The 6,217-nt window shown below is 49.9% G+C and overlaps 1 long non-coding RNA gene across 2 annotated transcripts; it reads left to right on the top strand.

Moving 5' to 3' along the window:
• Positions 1 to 82: 82 nt before the first annotated feature.
• Positions 83 to 5,256, top strand: LOC132679777 (uncharacterized). Of its 2 annotated transcripts, XR_009610321.3 has the most exons (3): positions 83 to 729; positions 3,268 to 3,356; positions 4,322 to 5,256. It is a non-coding gene; the product is annotated as an uncharacterized LOC132679777 (long non-coding RNA). The 2 variants fall into 2 exon arrangements; XR_009610320.3 differs by lacking the exon at positions 4,322 to 5,256 and having other exon boundaries at positions 3,268 to 3,746.
• Positions 5,257 to 6,217: the final 961 nt, after the last annotated feature.

Genomic DNA, 6,217 nt, shown 5'->3' with positions numbered 1-6,217 from the left:
CCGGGGCTGCGGGGTCTCGGCTGCAGGGCTGTCCCCGTTCCCGGCCGAATTCACCCCGTCTGCTCCCCCCGCCCTTGCCTCTTTCTGCATCCTCACCCTGCCCAGGTGTCCCCCATCTGAACGCGCGGGAACCCGAAGAAAAGACTGAGCCACGTTAAGGCGGGGGTTGGCAGAGGCCTTTGGGCCTCCCGGGACCCCTCTAAACACAAAAACAATTCATCTCCCCCCTCGTTCGCAAGCTCGGGGCTCCTGGGAAGGACCATCCTTTGCCTGGAGACAATCTCTGGACAGATTTGGGTTCAAATCCCAGCATCTCATGCCTTGGGGGAGCCCCACGTCCAAAGAGCGCCTCATCTGTGAAGTGGGATTTACCCTACCCACCCCTCGGTGTTGATGAAATTGAGACCGTGCGTGCCAAGTGTTGAGAACACAGCAAGCGCTTAATAAACGTTAGCGGCTGTCATGCTTAATGTTATTGCCGTTGTTACAACTGACTCGCTGTGGGCCCCAAAGGATCCTGTGGCTGCTGAGCCTCAATCTTCCCCGCTGTAAAATGTAGACCGTACTCTTCTTCAGAGCTGTTGCATGCAGGTGGCGTTCCATAAATGCAGCAGGCCCGTGCCCAAGCGGAGGAGAGTGGAGGTCTCTTCGGAGCTTCTCCAGGGTCTCTGGAGTCTCTAGAGCGTGCAGCTTGGCTCGAGGCCGACCCCGCACTCCCTTGGAAACCCGGTGAGTGAGCCAAACCTTGGTCCCTTGGGGCTCAGGGCGGGGAGCGCTCCCTGGCGACTGAGCCTGAACATTAGCGCCCTCCGGGGATCAGCCAAAACGCCGAGGGCTGAGGATACTTTGGTTACCTAGAGACCAGGGAGAGATGTTTTCTTTCCTCTTTTTTTTTTTTTTTTTTTTTTAATTTGGGGTGTTTTAATGGAGAAAGAAAAAGAAGGAAGAGGAGGAAAATGACACCGATCCAGAATCCGCCCACTTCTCACCCCTTCCTCGGCCCCCACCTACCTGATCCGGTCTCATTGCTCATCTGGACCAGTGCGGTAGCCTCCTCTCAGGTCTCCCAGCTCCACCCTTTACCTCCTAGTCTATTTTCCCCACCACAGCCTAAACAACAGTCTAAGAACGCCTGTGGACACCTGAGTGTGGTCGCCTCCCTCCTCTGCCTAGATCCCTTCATGGCTCCCACTGTCTTTATAGTAGAAGCCTAAGTCCTACCCAAAGACCACAGGCCCTACACGATTTACCTCCTTCACCTTCCCTTTTCTCTCTCCCTGTATCTCTTCCCCTTGCGCACTAGTCCATCCACACCAGCCTCCCGGCTGTCCCTCGTTCATTTGTCAATTGAATTAAAGAGCGTTTTGAGGGGCGCCTGGGTGGCTCATTTGGTTAAGCATCCCAATTCGGCTCAGGTCACGATCTCCCTGTTTGTGAATTTGAGCCCCATGTCAGGCTCTGTGCTGACAGCTCGGATCCTGGAGCCTGCTTTGGATTCTGTGTCTCCCTCTCTCTCTGCCCCTCCCCCACTCTCTCTCTTTCTTTCTCTCTCTCTCTCCCAAATAAATACTGTTTAAAAAAAATTTTTTTTAAAAGAATGCTTTGAGGTAGTTCTTTTGCTCCCAATTTACAGATGAGGAAACTGAGGCACACATCTCCCCAAGGCTTTTCTGATCATTTAGGTGTCCATTTAAATGTCACCTCCTCTGAGAGACCTTTCCATGCCCTGTCATATATAAACATGGCCCTGTTTTCTTTATTTAAACTGTCACTCCTCTCCGAAATTGCCGAGCATTTGGCCTAGGCGCACTCCAAGAGTGAGTGGACACAGTGTGGGGTGTCAGGAAAGTCCCCAGCTCTGGAGCTGGGATGTCTATAGACTTTGCCCTGTCTTCTTCTAATTCTTCAGCCCAACTCTTTCACAGATGGAGAGGATGTGGCAAAGCTAGGCTCCAGGCTGGCCCAGGGACTGGGCTACTGTGTCCAGGGATGGGCTTTCTGCTGCCTGCCAGGTCCCAGACTCCCTCCCTGGATAGAGCTGGGGAACCGTGCCAAATTCTCACTCCAAACTCCCAGCATTCATTTATTCAGTGAGTATTTATCAATGCCCGCTGGGGACTTTGGTGGCACTGTAAACAGAGTTGCATGCAGGCTTACAAGGAGACCGAGGGACTTACTGTGCAATCTCAATCGAATACGATAACTGTACTGGCACGTCCCCGCAGCTGCTCTTGGCCCCTCTCCAGTCTTCTCTGGGGCCTCAGGAACCCTAAATCACACCCCATTCCCCACCTCTGCCCGCCAGACAACCTGTTCCTGGTTCTCTGGAGGCCTTAGGAAACCCATCCGCCCCTCACCTGGTCTACAAGGCAGTCTTGTATGGCCTCTGCCCACTTGTCCAGAGGCACCTCCTCCGCTCCCCTCATCCCCATCCAACAACGCTGGCTTTCCCTCTGTTCCTCAGATATTCTCACTTTACTTCCAACTGCAGGGCCTTTGCACTAGCCGGTGTCTGGAGTGCCCTTTCATCATATCTCCCCAAGACGGGCCTCTTCTGATCATTTAGGTCTCTGTTGAAATGCCACCTCCTTGAGAGACCTTTCCAAGCCCTGTTGTATTTATTATAAAATACAGCCCTATTTTATTTAACTGTCACTCCTCTGAAATTGCCCAGCAGTTGGCCTATTCTCAATGAGTCTTTGCCGAATGAGTGAGTGGACAGGGTGTCAGGTGTCAGGAGAAAGGTATCCCAGGACTACTGTGGAAGAGGCAGAAGGGCTGACATTGAGGGACCAATTAGGAAACTGCAAAGTAGATAAAGAGGAAAAGGGTGTCTGGTTGAAGGAACAGCAGGGACAAAGCCCTAGAGGTGGGCGAGGGAGAACCTGGCATGTCCTGACTTCTCCCCCAATCTCCCACTCTGCTCCCCTCGCTCCTGACCCTCTGGCCATGTGGCCTCCTCACCACTCCTCAAAAAAAAAAAAAAAAAAAAAAACAAAACCCCGCCTATTCCAACCTCAGGGCCTTTGTACTTGTTGTCTTCTCTGCCTGCAATGCTTTCCCTTCTCCGCATTCTCTCTTCTTCACTTCATTTCCATTTTCGCTCAAATGTTGCCTTCTTAGAGAAATCCTCCCTGATTGCCTCTCTGCCTAAAACGGGCCCCACCCCATCTCTACCAAATTCTTATCCTCAAACAGCTCAATTTTTCTTCCTTGCAAATTTTAGTAAATACAACTCTATTTTTTTTACTTGTCTGTCTCAACCAGGATGTCAGCTCCCCAAGGATCATTGTCTGGCTTGTCCTCTGCTGAGTCCCTGGCTCCTACAACAGTGTCTAGCGTGTGGAAAGGGCTCAGTAAGTAGCTGCTGGGTGAACAGATGGTTGAACAAACAGAGCATGATGGGGTATGGCTGGAGTTTTTCGTGCTGACGAACCTGAAGTGGGGGGCAGTCTCCAGATGCTGCAAATGGTGGCGATGGAGGGGTTCCAGCACATCTCTGGAGTTCAAGCTTGACCCTGAGGATTGTGGGAGCCACTGACGGATTCTTAGCAGGGGAGGGACTAAGGATCGTTTCTCAAAAGATAAGGCTCTTTGCAAACCAAGTCTCCTCCAGCAGGGGCCAGAAAAGGAGAGGGGAGTAGATTCATCTGGCACCAGAAAGAATAAACGTATCAACAAGGCTAAACTCAAAAAACCATTGGGTTGGCGGGGGAATTAAAAAAAAAAAGCAAGTAGAAAAAAAATGATACAATTTGATATTGCTTATATCCATTACTGAAGAACAGAAAGTGAAACTATGTATCAAGTTTACAACAAACATAGGGGCTAGTGAACTGTGCTGTGCCAGGCATCCTGGCTCAGGTGAGTGAGGCTACCTGGGCTCAAATCCTGGCAGTGCCCCAGACCAACAGTAAAATTCTGAGCAAGTGACTTCACTGCCCTGTGCTTCAGTTTCTTTGTCTGTAAAAGGGGATAATAGCACGCAGCCTCATAGGGTTACTGGGAAGCTTACATGAGTCCATTCTTTTGTTTTTTTTAGTGTTCACTTATTTTCCAGAGACAGCGATTGGGGGAGGGGCATAGAGAGAGAGGGAGACAGAGAATCCCAAGCAGGCTCTGCAGCTGTCAGCGCAGAGCCCAACATGGGGCTGAAACTCACAAACTGAACTGCGAGATCCCTGACCTGAGATCCCTGACCTGAGCGGAAGGAAGTCAGGCACTTAACTGAGGGAGCCACCCTGGTGCCCCAAGTTAATTCTTGTAAAGCACAGAGCAAGGGGTCGGTAATTGTTCAGTATCTTTTTTTTTTTTTTTTTAGGTTGTTGTTTCTGTAGCAGGGGAGGGGAGTGAACGTGGGAAGGTGAACACACGTGACCTCCATTTTAACTATGAGGTATGTCTTTTTATTTAAAAAAATTATTTAAGTTTATTTATTTATTTTGAGAGAGAACACATGCGCAGGAGAGGCAGAGAGAGGGAGAGAGAGAATTCCAAGCAGACTCCGCACTGTCAGCATGAGGAACCCCATGTGGGGCTCGAACCCACAAACCCGTGGGATCATGACCTGAGCTGAAATCAAGAGTCAGATGCTTAACCGACTGAGCCACCCAGGTGCCCCTATGTCTTTTTATTTTTCATTGTTAATTATTTTGATGGAGGCACAACTTACATATGGTCAAGTACACAGATCCTTTGGTGTGCAGCTCTGTGAATTTTTTTTAATTACATATGGTCAAGTACACAGATCCTTTGGTGTGCAGCTCTGTGAATTTTTTTTAATTTTTTTTTTAAACGTTTATTTTTGAGACAGAGAGAGACAGAGCATGAACGGGGGAGGGGCAGAGAGAGAGGGAGACACAGAATCTGAAACAGGCTCCAGGTTCTGAGCTGTCAGCACAGAGCCCGACGTGGGGCTCGAACCCACGAACTGCAAGATCGTGACCTGAGCTGAAGTCAGACGCTTAGCCGACTGAGCCACCCAGGCACCCTGCTCTGTGAATTTTTATATGCGTATACATTCCTGCCGCAGCCAGCCAGTCTGCTCCCCGGCTGCGTGGATTTTACCGTGCCCTTGGCCAGGCAACCTTATGGAAATTCTATCACCATAGATTAATTTTGCCTGTTCTTGAACTTCACACCTCATGGGATCATTTTATAAAGTATTTTTTATATATCTGGATTTTTAATGTCTGGATTCTTTCACTCAACATGTTTTTTTGTTTTCTATTGAAATAAAAGTCACATACCATACAATTTACCTTTTTTTCTTTTTTTTTTTTTTTAACATTTATTTATTTTCAAGAGACAGAGAGAGACAGAGTGCCAGTGGGGAAGGGGCAGAGAGAGAGGGAGACCCAGAATCTGAAGCAGGCCCCAGGCTCTGAGCTGTCAGCACAGAGCCCCATGTGGGGCTCGAACCCACCAACAGTGAGATCATGACCTGGGCTGAGGTCAGATGCCCAACCGACTGAGCCACTCAAGTACCCCTAATTTTTTAAGTCATCTCTACACCCAATGTGCAGCTGGAACTCACAGCCCCAAGATCAAGAGCCCCGTGCTTCAGGGACTGAGCCAGCCAGGCGTCCCTCAAAGAGTGTGGTGGCTTTTCATTGGCTGAGTCGTTGGCTGGGCTGTTGCTGGCTCAGAAGAAAATCTTCCTCCTGCTGGGCAGTAAAGTACCAGCTTCTTCCAGTTGAGAACGGAAAGGGCTGACAAGGAGTCGTATTGTGTGAGAGCTCCCCCTTCTGGCCTCCCAACTCCGTTGTAGTGAGGTTTCCCTTTTCTTTTTTTTTTTTTTTCTTTTAAAATTTATTCATTTTTGACAGAGACAGTGCAAGCATGAGCTGGGGAGGGGCAGAGAGAGTGGGAGACACAGAATCCGAAGCAGGCTCCAGGCTCCGAGCTGTCAGCATGGAGCCCGATGCGGGGCTCGAACTCATGAACTGTGAGATCACGACCCGGGCCAAAGTCGGACGCCCAACTGACTGAGCCACCCAGGCGCCCCGAGGTTTCCCTTTTCTAATTTTCACACTTGTCAACAGGACTCAACTGGCTTTGGCTGTCTCCTCCACAACTCACCTCAGATGATTTGATTACGCCAAGCTTGCCTCTAAACTGCTTTCCTGGGGCACCTCCAGGATTTCTCTGGGCTTCTACATTACCTGGCATGGGCCTCTCCACCTTTGTAGGAGGTGGCCAAGTCTAAGGCAGGGAG

Source organism: Panthera onca, chromosome A2 (genome assembly GCF_046562875.1).
Source record: "Panthera onca isolate mPanOnc1 chromosome A2, mPanOnc1 haplotype 2, whole genome shotgun sequence".
NCBI classification, from domain to species: Eukaryota; Metazoa; Chordata; class Mammalia; order Carnivora; family Felidae; genus Panthera; species Panthera onca.
This window is presented reverse-complemented; position numbering and strand designations above follow the sequence as displayed.